This window comes from Sus scrofa, chromosome 1 (genome assembly GCF_000003025.6).
Source record: "Sus scrofa isolate TJ Tabasco breed Duroc chromosome 1, Sscrofa11.1, whole genome shotgun sequence".
NCBI lineage: Eukaryota > Metazoa > Chordata > Mammalia > Artiodactyla > Suidae > Sus > Sus scrofa.
The window spans coordinates 90,522,125-90,541,993 of NC_010443.5; the positions used below are offsets into that span (position 1 = coordinate 90,522,125).

A 19,869-nucleotide genomic window follows, 5' to 3' on the forward strand; every position below is an offset into this window, starting at 1 on the left:
GGATCTGAACTTGTCACTGCTGTCACCCAGGTCACTGCTGTGGTGTGAGTTCCATCCCTGGCCCAGGAGCTTCTACATGCCACAGGACCAGCCAAAATAAATAAATAAATCAGTCTTACTCTTTTCTCATTTTTGATGACTTTCAGCTTTAATTTTCTGCAACATCATAGAATTTGAGATGCATTCAAAAGAGCAGAACCCTGTATTGCGATGACCCAATACTTTCACAAAGCATTTTCAAGTCTATTATCTCATCTGATCTCAATAAAAATATGGATATCATTATGTATAATTTATATTGAGGAAATATGCCCTGAGGGGTAATGGGTTGTTCAGATCTCATCTTAGGCCTCCTGATGCTTGCCCATCCTCACCAACTGTCTATAGCTGCCAGGTCCCCCATTAAGAGAATGTTTTTAAGGATCCAAGAGGGAGTTGTGATTCTTCAGAGTTTCTGAGCCCTGGACAATTGTATTTCTGGAAGTGGGAAAACAATTACTTTTTTTTTTCTTTTTTTGAGGAGAGGATGACTTCAGAGTGAGGCTGCTGTTTTCCTTTTTGGTTTTGTGAGGTTTTTTAGCTTACATATGTCTCTAGGGGAATACTAACAATTGAATCTGATGAAACCTTTGTTTGGGGCTGTTAACATCACACATATTATTTGCAACCTACCCTAAACTAGGGTGATCTGATCTGTTCCTGTTTTAATCTGTGTGTGCATGCAGATAAGGAAACCCCTGGGGGTAAAGAGAAATAGAAAGCACACAAAATTCAACTTAAAAACCAGCACGCATGACTGAGCTTACCATTTATGGGCTGTGAAAAATCACCTTTGCAAAAGAAGAAATTTTTCCAGAGCACTACCATTACTAAAAATAACTTCACCACTGCCAGAAATGTGGTTATTGTTTTATTAACATTTATTATGTAAGGAAGTAGAATATATTAGTCCAACAATTTTTTTTTTTTTTTTGGCTGCAGCTGCCTCATGTGAAATTTCCCAGTCCAGGGGTTGAACCTTGGCCCCAGGTGCAGCCTGTACCATCGCAGGAACTTCCATTACTCCAGCTTGTTAAGCTGCCCCTAGCCTACAGCTATCCATCCAAGGGGAAGGTACAACAGTGACCTTAGACATCGTCACAAAGCAATGTCATCAGTTCACTTCTTTCCAGGCATAATGGCTTGTGTGAAACCCATGGCTTTTCCAGACTCTAATTTCTTTGGAAGGCTGTTATGTTCTGGTGACTCTGAACAGTATTTAAGATTCATCTGGCTTTTATGTTCATGGTGTTGCCAGATGTGTTTCCAGAGCCCAGTTATGTAAAATATAAGCCCCCCGCCCCCGGCCATTAAAGAAATTAGCCAGAAGTTTCCAAAGAAATGCATTTTGTTCTCTCTTAATCTTTAGGAATGCTTTACCTTACAAGATATATGAATTCCTGAGCAGCAATAAATAAGGGAAACGTGTAAGATATTTGTAGGGGAGGCAGTGAAGGAAAAGAGAAATGAAGGACCTGATATTGTAAGGAATTCCATGGTCATTTCATTTGCAGAGAAAATAATCCATCAGTTTCAGTTTCACACACAGAGACATAAGACCTGTAAATGCAGAGTTTGCAATACTAGATTTGTTAAAAACGAGAGTGTTTGTATATTTAGAGCTGTCACAGAATGGGGTGTGTGTTGCAGTTAAGAGTGGGAAGCAGTCGGCATTAGCAAACGTGAGTGGGCTGGTGACAATGTGACAGCCATGTGCTAGGTCTGCCACCCTAGAGACAAGGCAAAAAAGTCTATTTAAAGATCTGGTGCTGAGAAGAAAGACAAAGAACTGAGGTACCCTCACCTCAGGCCTATACACTATTCAGTCTCACCTTTGTGAGCATTTAGTTAAATTGTCCCCAGACCTTCAAAGGCCACCTTTTACCCCACTTTTAGGGACTGTCTGTGAATGACACAAGCACCCTTCTCTGGAAGTGCTGCTCCAAGCTTCCATGGCGTATTTGGGCTGCCTAGCAGCTCTGAGGTGTCTGTCCACCTCCTTTATGCTACAAGTGTGACACCGACCCCCAGACAAGTTACGTGACTTGCCTAAGGAGGTACAGCAATTTAGTTAATCTCTGCTCTAGATCCAGTTCCCCCTCTCTCCGTCCACGGCATCCCTCCCATTAGAGCACTTATACCCTGGGGCTGTGCAAGGGTGGGCTCTAGGGCCTGTAGGTTTATTCTTTCATCTCCAGAATTTCTTTCAAGTAGACTCACTCTGTGAACACTGGGGCCAAAGTCATTTTCTGAAAAGATGAGACTTTTTTAGATAACAGAAATTGAGGAAGGTTTTTTTGCTCATCAAGGAGGTAGAACATGATCTGGGCCTCGGCATTTGGTGTGATTTGGTTAGTGATAAAAGTGGGGAAGGCAGGAAGGAGGGCGAGGGCTCACCACCCCGCAACTCTGGGTGGGGGCTTCCTGTGCACTAGCTATGAGGGCTAGGCTGAGCGGGGGCAGGGATGGGAGGGGACTGGAACTGCTAGTCACAAGTAGGGTGACAACTGAAAAAGAGGCTTATGATACTGGGAGAAGAGACCAAGATGAGATCTGCCTGTAGGAAACAGACCGAGAAGAGGAAATGGAGGCTCGCTCAGGCTTTCCATGCCAATTTCTTCTTCCTCAGTCTCCTTTTGATCTCTCCCATTCTCTCCATGTCCATATCCAGGGTTTGGGGCACTATAGACAATTCTCTGTGTTTGCTGGTCCCCGTGGTCGACTACTTTTGGAATGTGTGGTATAGCTCTATGGGAATTTGTTGAACCCATGTTATAGACAGAATGACCTTTTTTGTTAGTATGGACTCTACAAAATTTGCAAATCTGCTGGGGTTTTGTGTGTGTGTGTGTGCCAGTCCAGGTGTCCAGTGAGCTCTTAAACTGTACCCTTTTAATGGACATGCATTAGAAACCGAGTGGCCCTTCCCAGGGATTTTTGCATTTTAAAGAATCTTGTCTGGAACTGGGGATATCATGCCCCTTGTCTTGGAGAGGGCCATCTTCCAGGCTTTTCCAGCCACACCTTAGCAGATGCAAGCTTGTTATTTCAGCACAGTGACTGGCTGGCATGGCCGGCACGGAGGCAACTGGCTTGGTTTCCATTACTGTACTTCTGAACAAGTACTTTCTAATAAATTGGAATGTTTTTACTCTCTGGGTGAAAAACGGGTTACATATTTCCCAGACTAAACTGAAAATAATATAAAATAGTACACCCAGACCATCACTTGGGCATCATGATTAATTTCCCCTTGTCTTTGTCCAAAAATAGCACTTTAAAAAGGCCGGTCAATTTGGCTGTACTAAAAACAACGAAAGTTCAAAGGAAATGTTCCACACATCAAAAAGCCATAATAAAGAATACTTGGCAGACGGATATTGTTGTAGAATAATTCAAAAAACAGGATACTAATTAATTCTTTTTCTTGAAGCTAAAAAATATGTAGCTCTTTCATATGGTAAATTCCCTTGGTAGATCCACTGAAATACAATATTAGAAAAACCAGTCTCTGAGTTTCACCATTTTCTCCTTTGCACTTTTTTTTTTCTTCCTTTTTAGGGCCACACCCATGCCACATGGAAGTTCCCAGGCTAGGCGTCAAATCGGAGCTGCGTCCAACAGATCCAAGCCACATCTGCAACCTACACCACAGCTTGTGGCAACACTGGATCCTTAACTCCCTGATTGAGGCCAAGAATCGAACCTGTATCCTCATGGATACTAATCGGGTTCGTAACCTTCTAAGCCACAAAAGGAACTCCTCCCCTTTGCCCTTATAAGTTAGTTCTCTTCTACCCATACATAAGGAGGCTCAGAGAAATCTAGATAATGTCATTAAACAATGCACCCGCCATTTGGCTTTGGTGGTCACCAGGCTGAGTCAGGGGAAATACCACCCACACACTGAGAAATCTACCTTCATCTGGGTGACTGGAAGAAAAAGCTTTTTTATTTCAAAGATAATTTATGAAACAGATGATATGTCTGGGGATCGATAGAAGTTTTCTCTAGTCTCTCCTTTTGGGGCTCCTGGCCATTTTTCTTTAATATTAACTAGTTTTGCTTGTTTGCTTGTTATTTAACTTTTTTACTACTTACTATAGATGACCTCTCTATCCCCTCTTGTTTCTCAGCAAGAAAATTTATTCATTCTTTGGGCATTAATTAATTATTATTATTTTTTTTTTCAGGGCCAGACCTGTGGCATATGGAAGCTCCCAGCTAAGGGTCAATCAGAGCTACAGCTGCCAGCCTACACCACAGCCACAGCAACTTGGGATCTGAGCCAAGTCTGGGACCTAAACTACAGCTCATGACAATACCAGACCCTTAACCCAATGCGCAAAGCCAGGGATTGAACCCTCATCCTCATGAATCCTATTCTGGTTCGTTAACCTCTGAGCCTCGAATGGAACTCCTTAATTAATTAATTCTAAACTGATTAGTCTTAGAATATTTAAGAAACACTGCTGTTCTGGAGGTCTGAAAAATGCAAATATGAGTAATAACAATTGTAGCCAAAATTTAATGGGTTCCTACTATGTGCCAAGCATAGTCTTAGGCACTGGGTATTATAGCAATCATGAAGAAAGAGCTCACCATCTAACAGGACAGATGAGAATGAGTAGGAATGAGTATTTTATAGGGTAGCTGCCATGCAAACAATGGGGGAGTTCAAAGGTGAGAAAGATTATGGAAAACTCAGGACATGAGTGAAGGAAAGAATTGGACCTTGAAGAACTGGTAGATTTTGGACAGGCAGGGAGGAACATAGGGACCGACTTGAGCAGAATCGAACACATCCTGGGTGGAAAATGGTGGAAAATATGGGTCATGCTCCTCAGTGAATAACCTGTCTTCCTTGGAGAAGTGTTTGGTGGAGGTAAAACTGCACCACCATGTGGAGCCCACAAATTGGAAAACAGTCAGTAGGTGTGAGGATGCAAAAGGCCAAGGGAGCCAAGACTGTCCAGAAGGAGAGAGAGGGTGCATCAGTCCAATCAGCAGAAAGTCGCCATTCGATGTAACTGAAGGGTGTTTGCTGGGTTTGTGAATCTGCGCGTCATTGGGAACATCTGCCAGTGCAGTTAGAGTGAGTGTCAGCCTGCTGTGTAATTAATTCAGCGGTTTGAGAGGTGAAGGGAGGTTAAAGAAATAGAGTAATGTGTTTTAGTAAAAATCTGGGAATTTAGAAGATCTTTTTTTGTCTTGCTAAGACTCAATTAATCAGAATTTCTGCCTTTCTCCCTCCTTCCCTCTTCCTTCCTTCCTTCCTTCTCTCTTGCTAGACACAGCCAAAGAAATAAAATTTCCCTTGTCTTCAGCCTAGCAGTAAACAATTTGTCTGGCACAGACTATGCCCTTAGTACAAATTTGTTGACCTGCTTTGAAGTCACCATGTTGCTTTTCTCTACTTTGGCACTTTACATAAAACATGGGAGTAGTAAACAGCATGACTTGAGTGCCAGGTTTTGCAGGGACGGGTTTAGAACCCCAAAGGCTTGGTAGGTGACCTCGTAAGTGTTGACTCTCAGCCCCAGTTTACTCCATCTGTATACTTCCTTCTTTCTGGGGCTGTTGTAATCACTGCACTTAGTCAGTATAGATATTATTTGGAGAACTTTACATATGAAGGATGAGAAAGATAGGATGGGAAAAAGAGGGAAACTCAGGTGAAGAGAGTGTTTTTAGTGGTGAAAGAGACTTTACTGTCTTTATGGATTAAAAGTATGATAAGGACCTAAAAGGAACAGGGTCAAAGATATAGGAAAGATCAAGGATTTTTGATGAAACAAAGTCTCAAAGGAGGCAGGAGGGAGTCAAAGGTATGGTTTGGGGGCTGACCTTGAGTTTGCCCTTGAAAAAGAGGGAGAGCCTTCATCCCCTGTGACAAAGAGGAGAAAGAATGAGTGGGGATGAATATAACATTTGTAGAGGAAGGCTGGGCAGTTGGAGATCTCCCCAAAGCCTCAGCTTTCTCAGCGAGGAAAAGACAAAGTTCTGTTCTGCTGAAAACGAGAAGCCTGGGGCCAAGCAATGACCTTCAGGATAAAAGTAGACGTGCTGTATTGCTACTGAGGGGATGTTGGCGAAGGAGATTGTGGTCAAATAGGAACATGAGTGAGCCGCGTTGAGGATTCAGCAGGCAGAGATCTGTGTTTGCAACAGCACCTGCCTGTTTAGAAGCCTGAGTGTCTAGGAGGAGATCAACATTACAGCACTGGATCGAGGGTTGCAGTTGTTCCGGGGGAGCAGTGGAAGGATAGAAGTGAAATAAAGTAGAGTGTAGTGGTGAGATGGTGCCCAGCAAGGATGCGACAGCAGGAGGAACCAGTAGGTCCATGGGAGGATGGCCAGAGGGGGCTGGAGACTTGAAGCTGGGTTTTTGCACTTACGTTCTCTATGGAGTGCAATTTAACTAATGCACCATCTTGGGTGTGGTTCTGGAGTGGAAGTGAGGGCAATTAGAATGAATGAGGTCAAGGAATGGTAAAGCTGGGATGTTGGCTGTGAATGTTGAAACCTCCTAGGATGATGGTAGGATTTGGAGGGGAGAGCAAGCCTGTATCATTGAACAAGTATGAGGGTTGGGGAGCAGAAGGTCAGTAGATAATTGCTACCAGACTCTTTTCTCTAGTTTCCCTGATCATGTCATGCTGGTGCTTAGGAATTTATAAGAAGTCTCTAAGTCCTATCAGATTGAAATCTGAATTGATCAGACTGGTCTGTAAAAGCTGGTTATTAACAGTCCCCCGCCCCTGCAGCTGTTGAAGCTTGTTCCATGTCCCTCAACATGAGCTTTCCCATCCAATCAGGTAGTCTGCTGCCTCCCCATCCCTGACCCAAACACTCACACATACAACCTCAAATACTGTCGCCATTCCAGTGCTTTCCCCCTTAGGTTTCTTTGTATTCCTTCCACCATAAGACTACTATAAGACAGACATTGGGGGTCTTTAGGAAAATTCAGGACCCTGTGTTTGTCCTTGTTCTATCTATCCTATACTTTGCTCATATACTAGTCAATATTTCTTTTTTCCTTTTTTTATTAAATACTTCATTTTTATAGCAGTTTTGGGATCACAGCAAAATTGAGAGGAAGGTATGGTGATTTCTCCTCTGCCCTCTGCCCACACTCTATTATAACCTCCCATATTATCACCATCCCCCACTAGGTGGTATATTTGTTACAACTGATGAACATGAAGAGACCCATCACCAATCACCCAAGGCCTGGAGTCTACCTTAGGGTCCATCTTTGGTATTGTACATTCTATGGGTTTGGAAATGGATAATGACATGTCTTTACCATTATTAACATCTTACAGAGTATTTTCACTGCTCTAAAAATCCTCGGGCTCCTCTCAGTCATCCCTCCTCCAAATATCGTTAAGAACATGGAAGCTCATCTTCTCTGTGAAGTCTCTTCTAATTAATCATTTGCTCCCCAACACTTGTCTTTCTCCAATCCTGAAATCCTACATATTTTCGGTAGAATTGTAAACTATAGTTCCCATGCAGACATGTTCCCCAAATGGTTTATGTACTTGTATCCAAAACAACTTGGGAGAAGGGGTTGTAGCTTCTGCTTCTTTCATGGGCCTCATTGTACCCATGAAAGGGGTTAGGAATAGCATCTTTAGTCTACTGGAAACTGATGATTAATCTCAGTTCTAACGTTTATACCTTTTTTTTAGGGCTGCGCCCGTGGCATATGGAGGTTCCCAGGCTAGGGGGTCCAATCGGAGCTGTAGCTGCTGGCCTATACCACAGCTAGAGCAATGCAGGATCTCATCTGCGACCTACACCACAGCTCACAGCAACGCCAGATCCTTAACCCACTGAGCGAGGCCAGGGATTGAACCTACATCCTTAAGGATGCTAGTCAGATTCGTTAACCGCTGAGCCATGATGGGAACTCCTATATATTTTATGATACAGTCATAAGATGAATGTTTCGTGTCTGCAAAACCCTTCAAACGATATAGAGAATGTGTAAGTTCACAGTATGCACTGTGTTATTGAGTTAACAGTAATGGCCCCAAATGTTTACAGTGATATTCCTTCTACAATAGTGTGATTCTGCTTGTCATCTTTAGCAAGAGATGTCATAACTCCATTGGGAATGGTGATATTCAGTTCAGATGGAATTACTTAGCATAACCAAGCATAATAGGCATAGCCTACCGGAGTACATTACCACTTTTCTCTTTGGAGATGGCTTTACTTTTCCTAAGTGATTTCCACTTGTCACACTGCGAGGCTTCCCATGGAATCTCTGTGCTGCTGAAGAATGAAGCTTTTAGTTACTCTGCCTGGCTTGTAAATTGATGACTCACCTCTGTCTTTAGAATCTCGGGCTGAGGTCATTCCTAGTGAGGCTGCCCAGTGAAAGCTCACACCATCAAAGTGGTCAGCAGGCTGAGAATGGTATGTCTTTGCTAAGTTTAGGAGGCAGCAAAGAGACAGGTTGCTTTCCGATTAAAAATCATGACCAGATCTGATTCTCTCTTGACCATGATGCTTCAGAATCTCATGTGTCCACTAGTATTATTGGTATTTTGGCAAAGAGCTTTGGTGTCTGATTTTCATTGGTCGGGCTAAATATTTTTAGTGCTCCTAATAGAAAAATAAAGATGGCTTCTCTTTGTAGTTGAGAATAAGGTCCTCATTGGCTCTACAAGGGAGAAGCTTTATTTTACTGAGAAATGTAAAAAAAAATTAGTAAAGAAAATGTCCCATGAAATAAATCTTTTTATGATTTTATGAAACTCTGGACAAGGGAAAATACTACATACAAGATGCAGAGTTCTCCCCTAAATGCCTTTAGCCTGTAACTTTTTTCAGTGAAAATGGTCTTGATTACTTTGGTAAACAAACTACAATTAAATATTCAACTTACCTCAGTTAATTGGGTATGCGCTCTTGTTACATGGAGCTGTTTTTTAAGTGGATTTAGAGTATGTACAGATAACTGTTATGAGAACTGTATGCTGAATGGAATAGGATTTGGGCATAACAGATTTGTGATTCCTGAAGGACTTCTAGGAGAGTTGTCAGGCAGAATACTGCCAGGTCTGAAGCTCAGGGGAGAGGTAAGCTCTAGACTTGTGGTGTCCAAAAGAACTTTCTACGAAGAAGGAAATATTCTATATCTGTGCTGTCCTATATGGTAGCCACCAGACACATGTGACTTACCATTTGAAAAATAGCTAATATGGCTGCAGAACTGAATTTTAAATTTTATTTAATGACCACTAATTTTAATTTATAAATTAGCAATCACTAAATAAAATGTAGCTAGTGGCTATAGCGTGAACAGCATGGATATAAAGAAACAAACACAGCACTCAACTGAAGAGACAGTATTGGAGCCAAGGAATAGGGAATAAAAGGAAAAAGTCAAGTCCAAAGACAGACCCTTAGAGAATGGCTATGGTTGAGAGGGGGAGGGGGAAAAGAACTGGCCAAAGAGGAAGAGAGGACATAATTGAAGAAAAAGGAAGACAGACCAGATCCACAATGAGCCATGGAGCCAGGGAGGAGAACCTCAGGAAGAAGAGCTTTAGGGTTCTCAATGCCAAGTCAGAGGATGGGAGCTGAGAACAGCTATATACAGAGCTGGCTTTTAAAATGTGCCGTCTCACGAGTCCCCTAGGTGGCTCAGCAGGTTAAGGATCTGGTGTTGTCCCTGCAGTAGCTTGGGTCATTTCTGAGGTGCAGGTTTGATCCTTGGCCCAGGAACTTCCACATGCTGTGGGCACAGCCAAAAAAAAAAAAAAAAAAAAAAAGTGCAGTTTCAAAGAAATGGTGACTGCTGCCATCAGCTTGCTGGTGTCCAGAAGTGCTTGGGCAAACTTTGCTCTTGAGAAGTTTGTGGTAGAGAAATATGGCAGGGCTGGATTTGAGGGCATAGTAAGGGAGGGGAAAGTTTTCCATTTGTCTGCTTTTGTCCTTTTTGGAAGGGTGCACTTGAATAGGTTTTAGGTGTTAGACATAGAGTCTGCCTGAGCAATCCCCTCCCCTTGCCCCCCTTTCTTTGATCTTCTATCTCACTTAGGAGAGTGAAATCTTCTCAACAACTCTCCATCCCAAATCTCAGTTTTTTGCCTTCCCTTTCACCCCTCCCCTCGTTACTATGACAGAAGTATCCCTTTTTATCAAGGTTCTGTTGACTTGACCCCACCTTCTTCCCAGAGTCATTTACACACCTCTTAATCCTTCCTCCCATCCCTGAATCTCCCTCTCTCCTCTCTCTGCCTACTCTCCTGTGGTCTTTGTCTCCAGCTTGTTGGAAGCATGGATGACGTCCCCACATGAGGAGCTGGATCGGCCAAAGCTCTTGGGGTTCCTTAGACATGGCTTTATCATCCGTCAGCAAGGTCTTTGTCACCCAGGGGATCTAGACATGGAACATTTCAGACACTTTTCTAATCTTCTCCTAACTACATGTCTCCTCCCCTTTTCTCCTTTTCCCCTATCCAGGTTCCCATATCCTCACAGAGGTAAATTCGTCTCTATCATTTTCTATATTATATTTGACTCTTTTGAAGAAAACTTCAACTTGTCCATGTTTTTTGAAGAATGATTCTCTTTTTTAAGTTATTTTTGCCTTCTGATGATGTATTCTCTTTATTATTTTTAAATTTAATGTTATTGGAGTACAGCTGACTCACAACGCTGTATTAGTTTCAGGTGTACAGCAAAGTGACTCAGTCATACATATAATTACATCCATTCCTTTTTCCTGTAGAGGTTATTACAAACTATTGAGTAGCTTTTCCTGTGCTGCACAGTAGGTTCTCATTAATCATTTCCTTTATACAGTAGTGTGTATATGTTATTCCCACCACCCAGTCCCCCCCGCCCCGATTCCTCCCTCCCCTCAAAGGTTTCATATATGGTAACCATAAAATAGGTTTTGAAATATGTGACTTTGTTTCTGTTTTATAAATAGGTTCTTTTGTATCATTTAAAAAATTAGATTCTACAATAAGACTGATTTTAAATTACAAACTCTCAAAGGACAGAGTCAGTCTGTGAAACACTTGATAAATGCTTTTTCAAAAATTACTTTGTAGTTCCCATTGATAAATATAAAGACTGCTTAAAAAACAATGAGTGGATTATTATTTTAATATTTTTTCTAAAAGCATTACACCTTAAATCCAGAGACTGGCTTTAGCAGAACCTTCAGGAGAGTGACCAGGAGTGAAGATGCTCCACAGAAGCATCAGGGAATGGTGAATGTTCTGCTTCCATTTTCTGCCCATCACGGTAGCCTACCCCCCCATCACTTCATGACTTTTCTTGTTGGATATGTTAAGTTGATATAGTGGCAAAACCGTCTCTCCACCAGGGACCAGATCGTACCCCTCTCTGAAAACTCTGTCACCATAATCTCCTTATTGCTGGGTAAAAGTCAGTCTGGAATGTCCTTCAGTGTGCTCCAGCCTTTCCTCCCCCAAAAGGTATATGAGGAGGTGAGTAGTGGCTCATTATACCAATTTGTTCACTTTGGGATATGTTTAAAACTTTTTCAAAATACAAAGTTTAAAAAAATAAACTGGAGTTCCCTTTGTGGTTCAGCAGAAATGAATCTGACTAGCATCCATGAGGATGCAGGTTGGATCCCTGACCTCGCTCAATGGGTTAAGTATCCCGTTTTGCTGTGGCTGTGGTGTAGGCTGGCAGCGACAACACCAATTTGACCCCTAGCCTGGGAACCTCCATATGCTTTGGGTGTGGCCCTGAAAGATAAACAAAACAAAACAAAATAACAAAAAAACAACAAAAATCAATGACAATGAAATGGCAGAAAAGAAAAATAATGTCTATATTGCCGATTTGTCCTTCCTATGCTGCCTGCAGTGTGCCAGGACCTTCATATTTGATTTCATAATCGCAATTGCCCTAAAAAAATTAGAGGGGGAGTAAATAGAAGCTTAGATGGTTCAAGTTAACTTGCCCAAGGATGCCTTAGTAAGGTGTACCATGCCTTTCTCACCCTAAAGCCAGTGCCTATAGTATGCTGTTTTTGCAGTCCAAAAAATAGCAAACTCTCTGTTCCACAGACAAGGAACAGAAACATCTATTATTTGCCAACAGAACTTTTGCCATACCAAACAACAAAATTTGAAATTTACACCTTGGGAATAATTTGGGAGGTCTCTAAATCATGACTAGGATTGATGTTTAGGTTCTTTTTAGGGCACTGCTCTATTTCTTCACCTGCAGCTTGCTCTTGTTTCATGCTTCTCGGTAGAATTACAACCTACTGAACAGTGGAAATCACTTGTAGTGAATCCACTAGTGACTGACGCTTGTGCCACTGTCCAATTGGAGATTGCAAACCTTGAAAAGTAAAGTCAAATCTTCCCTTTAAATTTAGATGCATTTTTTTTCTGGTTTATTCATTCGTCTAACACATTTTTATAGTTATTATATGTTTTTAAGGGTCAAATGCAGGACTTCACACATACCTAGACCATGGTGAATTTAAATTGATCATGCCCAAATGAGACAGCTGTCACCGTACCAGCACTGCTTATACCTACTAGCAGCTTGACCTTGTTTACAAATTCCCCAGCCAGCCTTTAACCTCTTTTTCACTCCCTTCTCTTTTCTGAGCAGGTCTAGCGATACTCCTGGAAGTCACTGGGCAAAGACTGCCCAGTGAGTAGGTAAAGAATGCCTTTTTGAAGGCACTTCCTTCCTCATCATCTTCCCTTGTTTCAGCCCCAGTGATCCTCAGGAGACCTTTCCTGGGGCAGGAGGAACAGTTGAGAGGGTTTGTTCTGGACCTCGAGTGACCTATGGCATCCTTGGGTCTGCCCCATGGGGTTCTAAGTGCAGACAGTGTGTGTAGCGTTTTGTTTTGCAAAGCTAACTGGCCCAGGTGGGATGTGAAATCTGACTTCATAAGCATGATAGCAAACAGTCCCAGACCAGCCTCAAAATACATGAGGGGCTCAGAGAGTCTTACGCTACACAGCTGTCCACACAGACCTATTTTTATCCAAACCATCTATATTTAAAAGAGGAAGCCGAGTGCTGATGAAAATTGCTGGAATCATTTCACGGTGATACTGATGCATATAGAAAAAAAGAGTATGGACTTCCCGTCATGGCTCAGCAGTTAAAAAACCAGACTAGTATCCATGAGGACTCAGGCTCGATCCCTGGCCTTGCTCAGTGGGTTAAGGATCCGGTGTTGTCACTATGGTGTAGATTGCAGATGTGACTCAGATTCCACATTGCTGTGACTGTGATGTAGGCCAGAGCTGGAGCTCTGATTCAACCCCTACCCTGGGAACCTCCATATGCCTCTGATGGGGCCCTAAAAAGACCAAAGAAAGAAAGAAAGAAAGAAAGAAAGAGTATGGACTGACTCAAGAAGGGCGCTGTTGCCTGTGTCTTTTCAGCTCACATGTAATCCCGTCTGTGAACCCAGACTTATGTTTTGACAGTGTATATATTTTTGTATTGGCAGGAAAGAACTTCTAATGACCTTTCCACAAAGAAGCCACTAATCCCTGACAATACTTACGCCCCTGTTAAACATTTCCTGATCAAAGGCCTGAAAGGAAACAAGAAACAATGTACGGGAATTTTAGTAGACTCTCTCTCCCCTGCCTTTTAAAAATAGTAAGAATGAAAGCACATTTGCAAGTCCAAGGCTCTGTGGAGAATAGTTAATTTATGAGATGAATCAGTGATCCACCAAGTGCCTGTAGGTCCCTGAGCAAGTGTAGGAAATGGTCTAGTGGACTCAAAACCGACACTTGTGCCAATGAAACTGAGTGTACTTTGAACTGTTTTTGAGCCTTAAATGAGACTGCCCTGAAGTGGCATTTATAACCCCTGTCATCTTGGAATAGTAAAAAAAAATTTAAGTGTGAGATATATAGCTATAGATATAAATATAGATATGAGCGATATATATGCTATAAATTATATATGTGTAACTTTAAATTGTCAAACTCCTTTTAAATCTGAAAACAATGTGTAAGATTAACCGTGTTGTGAAACAATCAGAATATGCGTGCCTTTTTTTTTTTAATGGAATGTAAATTTTTGGCTCTGAGTATACAGACAACAATCATTTGTGGTCAGATAAGATCACTGTTGCATACAGCGCTTGAGCCCTGAGTGCTTCTCTTTGCAATATCTGACATGACTGATTTATAGGTGGTAGTGCCCTAATATGTCAGCCTGAAGTGCCAGGGGTGCTGACTGCAGAATACCTGGGCAAAGACGCCTCCTTGGAGTTCCCATCGTGGCTCAGTGGTTAATGAACCCAACTAGCATCCATGAGGACTCGGGTTCAATTTCTGGCCTCACTCAGTGGGTTAAGGATCTGGTGTTGCCTTGAGCTGTGGTATACATTTCAGATGCGGCTCAGATCCCGTGTTGCTGTGCCTCTGGCATAGGCCAGCAGCTACAGCTCCAAATGGACCCCCAGCCTGGGAACCTCCATATGCCACGGGTGTGGCCCTAAAAGAAAAAAGACCAAAAAAAAAAAAAAAAAAAAAAGACATCTCCTGAAAGGAAGCTTATGCATCCTGACCAAGAGGCTCTTTGGGTCACTGAAGAGTGAAGCCAGGAAGTGCCGAAATTGCCCTCCCTCCCAATCCCGAATGGTAACTGTAGTAATTGTGTAAGTGGAGAGGATGTGGGCTTCCCTTCTTCACCTTGAGGTAAGACTCAGGTGGTTGTAAGAGTCTATCTCCCCTGAGTCTCACAGCATCAGTGCCATGATCTTCATTGCATCCTCCTATTGCCCAGAGAGGGGCTTGGCAACCTGGTCCTTCCTATTACCTACCATCATATGATGGTTGATTCCATGACCAGGGAATATTGACAGGCGGTAGAGGGATACTAGCTAGGTAGTGGAGGAAGTGCCAGGCAGAGGAATAAGCCACAGGGTCCCTGACCTCAGATAACTCGACAGTCCTCACCGTCAGTGCCTCACTTCACATCCTTTCTGCCTTCATGTGGTTTCCTGCAACAGCCTCCTAACTGGTACTCTTTCCTATGGTCTTGTCACACCAAATCCTTCACATCGCAGCAAGCCCTGGCTTTTTCTTTTTTTTTTAAGTTTTTGTTGAAGTATAGTTGATTTACAATGTCATAATAATTTCTGCTCTACAACAGAGTGGTTCAATTATACACATACACATATTCCTTCTCCTTCAGACTGTTTTTCCATATAAATTATCATAGAATATTGGGTAGAGTTCCCGTTGGCCAATCATTCCTATTATACCTCAGTGTCCATATGCCAATCCCAAACCCCCAGTCTATCCCTCCCCCCACCACCTATCCCCTTTGCTAACCATAAGTTTGTCTTCAAAGTCTGAGTCTGTTTCTGTTCTACAGATAAGTTCATTTGAAACCTTTTTTTATATTCCATGTATAAGTGATACCATATGATGCTTGTCTTTCACTGTCTGACTAACCTCATTTAGTAAGCTTTCACACACAGGCATCGGCTCACCTCTTCAGGCTAATCTTTCTCTGCACCCGCCCCCCACCTCCATGCCAGTCTAAGGTCCTGTGGTGCTGACTTAACTGCAGCCTTCTGAACATTTCCTGTCTTAAATATCATTGAGAGCCTCTTCATATTGGAGAATATTCTCTTTCATCATGTATTATGCAAATGATTTAAAAGAAAAAGCATTAATATTCTACATGTTCAAGGTTGGCTGATGGGAGCAGTGCACTGATTCTGTTCATTGATTTTGTCTTATTTTATTTTTAATGTTTTTCACATGGAGTGAAGGGCATTAGTCAGGAATAGCAATTCTCCAAACACCCACTGCCAGGCTAGTGCTTAAAAGCTTTTTCTATTTCTTGTTACATACAGCTTGCTCATGTTTCTTCAAAAACTTCCTGGAAGAGAACTTCCGTTCTGTCCAGGTGTTTAGAGGTTTTTATGTTTTGATAGAGTGTCATTCCTGTACCTCTAAGGTAGAGTCTTACTGTAGTAACACGCTCAAGAATCACATTGTGATTGTAAAATGCGTATTGTGATGGAGCTGTGCTCTGATTCAGTAGTAACCCCAAGTCCAAAAATCAGACCAAATATGAAAATATGATTCTAGCAGTAATGTTTATATATTTTTAAATTTTATGTTAAAATAGTTTTGTGTGGTTTAAACCAGCAATTTTATTAGCTTTCATGGGTTTTTTGTTATGGAGGAATAATTGACATATAACTAACATGTCTGTTATATGCCAATTATTCCTCATATTATTTTAGTTTCAAGGTATGCAATGTAATGATTTGAAATTTGTTTATATTGTGAAATGATCACCATAGTAAGTCTAAGGAATTAAAATATTTAAACCTTGGAATGGTTTATATATATATATATATGTTTTGTTTTTTACACAAATGGAACATATTATATACACCATTCTGCAATTGATCTTTTGCAGATATCAAATATATCTTGAAATTTTCCCTATAGAACACAGAGAGATTTTGCTTTCTGTTTAAAGGCTGCAGAGCACATGACAGTTGGGGTTGCTTGGTGTAGTCTCTTGTGGACATTTAGGCTGTTCCCAGTCTTTTACTATCATAGTCAATGCTGCCTGAATACACTATGCATACATCTTATCACACAGGTAAGACTCAGATTGCCAGCACTGGAATTGCTGAGTCAAAGTACATTACAAATTTGTGATAGGTTTTGCTAGGTTGCCCCTTATAGGTCTGTTTTTTTGCACTGTTGACCACACATTATGTTGTCATTCGTTTTGCCAATTTGATGTTTTAGTTTCTTGGCCAGTCTGATAGGGAAATGGACACAGTTTAAATTTACATTTCTCTTATGAGCAAGGTTGAGCATCTTTCTTTTCAAATGTTTTTAGAGGTATTTGTATTCCCTTTTCTGTGATGGGTCTGTTCCTATTCTTGGTCTGTTTTTCTATTGAATTTTTTTGTCTTTCATTGATTAATAAGAACTCTTTATACAGTAAAGAAGTTAGTTCTTTTCCCGTGATATGAGCAAATAAAATATTTTCCCATCTCATTATTTTATTATATTTTATTTTTGTCTTTTTTTGTTGTTGCTGTCGTTGTTACTATTTCTTGGGCCGCTCCCGCGGCATATGGAGGTTCCCAGGCTAGGGGTCGAATCGGAGCTGTAGCCACTGGCCTACGCCAGAGCCACAGCAATGTGGGATCCGAGCCGCGTCTGCAACCTACACCACAGCTAACGGCAACGCCGGATCGTTAACCCACTGAGCAAGGGCAGGGACCGAACCCGCAACCTCATGGTTCCTAGTCGGATTCGTTAACCACTGCGCCATGACGGGAACTCCTTATTTTTGTCTTTTTAGGGCCGCACCTGTGGCATATGTAAGTTCCCAGGCTAGGGATTGAATCAGAGCTGCAGCTCCCAGCTTACACCACAGCCACAGCAACACAGGGTCCATGTCATGTCTGCCACCTACACCACAGCTCGAAGCAATGCTGGATTCTTAACCCATTGAGTGGGGCTAGGGATTGAACCACATCCTCAAGGATACTAGTTGGTTTCATTACCACTGAGCCACAATCGGAACTCCCACTTCCAGCCTTTTAATCCCTCTTAAGGACACCCAGGGGCAGAACCCAACAGGAAGCAGCAAGCACAGGGGTCAGGAAATGCAACCGGTAGAGTTCCAGACTCAGTGTCACAGAGTGAAATAAAGATAAATGAGAGACAATAAGTAAATAGCAATTACCTGAATGATCATTTCTCCCCCATGATTTGGAATGCCACTTTTGTCCTATAATATTTAAATCTATTTCTGAACTATAGTTTAGTCCATAGATTTCTCTATTTCATGCACTGATACCACACTGTTTTAATTATTGCAGCACTATGTTTTCACGTGTGAAAAGGCCAGTTCTTTCTCATTACACTTGTTCTGACTTTTTCTAGCTATTCTTATTAACTTTTAAAGGATTGTCAAAGGATTGTCAAAGGAGTTTAAAGATCAGAACTCTTTTTATTTAAAAAAAGATATATTTTTATTCTTCTGGACATTTCTCACTCACTGTCCATGATAATCAGAACCTCTATATATTAAGTACTTAACAAAAATTTGCTGAATAACCATCTAAATTTTTATAATATCACTGTGGGAGTTCCTGTAGTGGCTCAGTGGAAACCAACCTGACTAGCATTCATGAGGACACAGGTTCCACCCCTGGCCTTGCTCAGTGGGTTAAGGATCTGGTGTTGCCGTGAGCTATGGTGTAGTTCCCAGACTTGGCTTGGGTCTGATGTTGCTATGGCTGTGGTATAGGCTGGTAGCTGTAGCTCCAATTCGACCCCTAGCCTGGGAACCTCCATATGCTGGGGGTACAGCCCAAAAAAGACCAAAAAAAAAAAAAAAAGTCAATTTGTCTTTTAAAATTCCATTCTTGTGAACTCCAAACCAGTTTTAATTTATTTCATTGACAGTGGTTGAATGTATGGAGAAAATGCAAAATTCTTTTCCTTTGTCAGCAGTTATTTATCTATCTACTGCCTTGCTTATGAGTTGATGTGACCCGCCGGAAATAGACCCAACTACGAGGCTTTGTTTAATCTACAGGAGCGCTGATGGTGGCTTGGGCTAGGTTGGGATAAGTGCTCAGGTTCTGTACAAATTTTGTAGGAGAGCTGATAGTCTTTGACAGTATGTCGGCTGTGGAATATGTGAGAAAGAGATTAGCCAAGTCTGTCTGCAAGGTTGTTTGATCCAGCAAATGGAAAACACGGATTGCCATTTACTGAGATGGGGGAAGACCGACTATAAGTGGAGGAGACCAGAAATGTAGTTTTGCATGCTGTGTATGAGATGCTGTTAGACCTTCAAGTATGGAGAGATAGCCGTAGGCATTTGGATATGAGTCGCGAGTTCAGCGGAAATGTCTGGACTGGAACTATCAATTTGGGAGTCACCCAAAGGTAGATGGTATTTAATGCATGAAGCTGGGTGGAGTCATGGAGAAAGTAGATTTTCATAGAAAAGATAAGAGGTCCAAGGACTAAGCCCTGGGGAATTTTTCACTGAGAGGTTGGAATGGTGAGGAGGGAGAATCAGTGAAGGAGAATGAGAATGAGCATCTAGGGAGACTGGAGGGAATTAGCAAAATAGAGTGTACTGGAGTCAAGGTGAGGGATTTTTAAGGTGGAGAGAAAGATCAAAAGTGTCATATGCTGCTGATGGATCAAGGAGAGCAGGGAATATAAATTAGTGACAAGGGAAAGCATGGTGTACCTTAATTAGAGAGGTTTCAGTAGAGTGATAGAAGAGACCTGATTGGAGTGGGATCAAAGGAGTCCCACTCACTTGGTAGGAGAGAATACTGGAGGCAGCAAGTATAAGCAACTCTTCCAATGAGTTTTGTTGTAGTGAGAAGGAAAATAATGAAGTGGCACATGTAGGAGTCAAGACGCAGGATATGTAGACTCTTAAAATGGTAGAAATACCAGCATGTTTGCATGTTATGAGAATAGCTAGTATGGAGGGAAGCACTTATGGTGGGCAAAAGACTTGAGCAATGTCCTTGGTTATCAAGAGGGAATGGGATCCAATGGATATGTCAAGAGGTTGACATTAACCAGAAGCACAAAACGTTCATGTCTAGGAACACAGGAGACGGTTACTTGCAGGTGAGCAAAGATGCTATAGATGTAGAGAGATGGTGGGAGATTGTGGTAGTTCCTCATAATTGTTTCAATTTACTTGGTGGGTTAGGTAGCAAGAGGAAAGTCATGTGAAAGCTCTTATAAGACAGAAGTTACAAAATTGCAGTGAATGAAAATGGACTAGAGGAATACA

The 19,869-nt window shown here is 41.8% G+C and overlaps 1 protein-coding gene across 4 annotated transcripts in view; it reads left to right on the top strand.

The window, feature by feature from the left end:
• The window catches only part of FILIP1 (filamin A interacting protein 1), a 215,533-nt gene that overhangs the window by 94,596 nt on the left and 101,068 nt on the right, over positions 1–19,869 (top strand). The gene's annotated exons all lie outside the window — the stretch shown is intronic.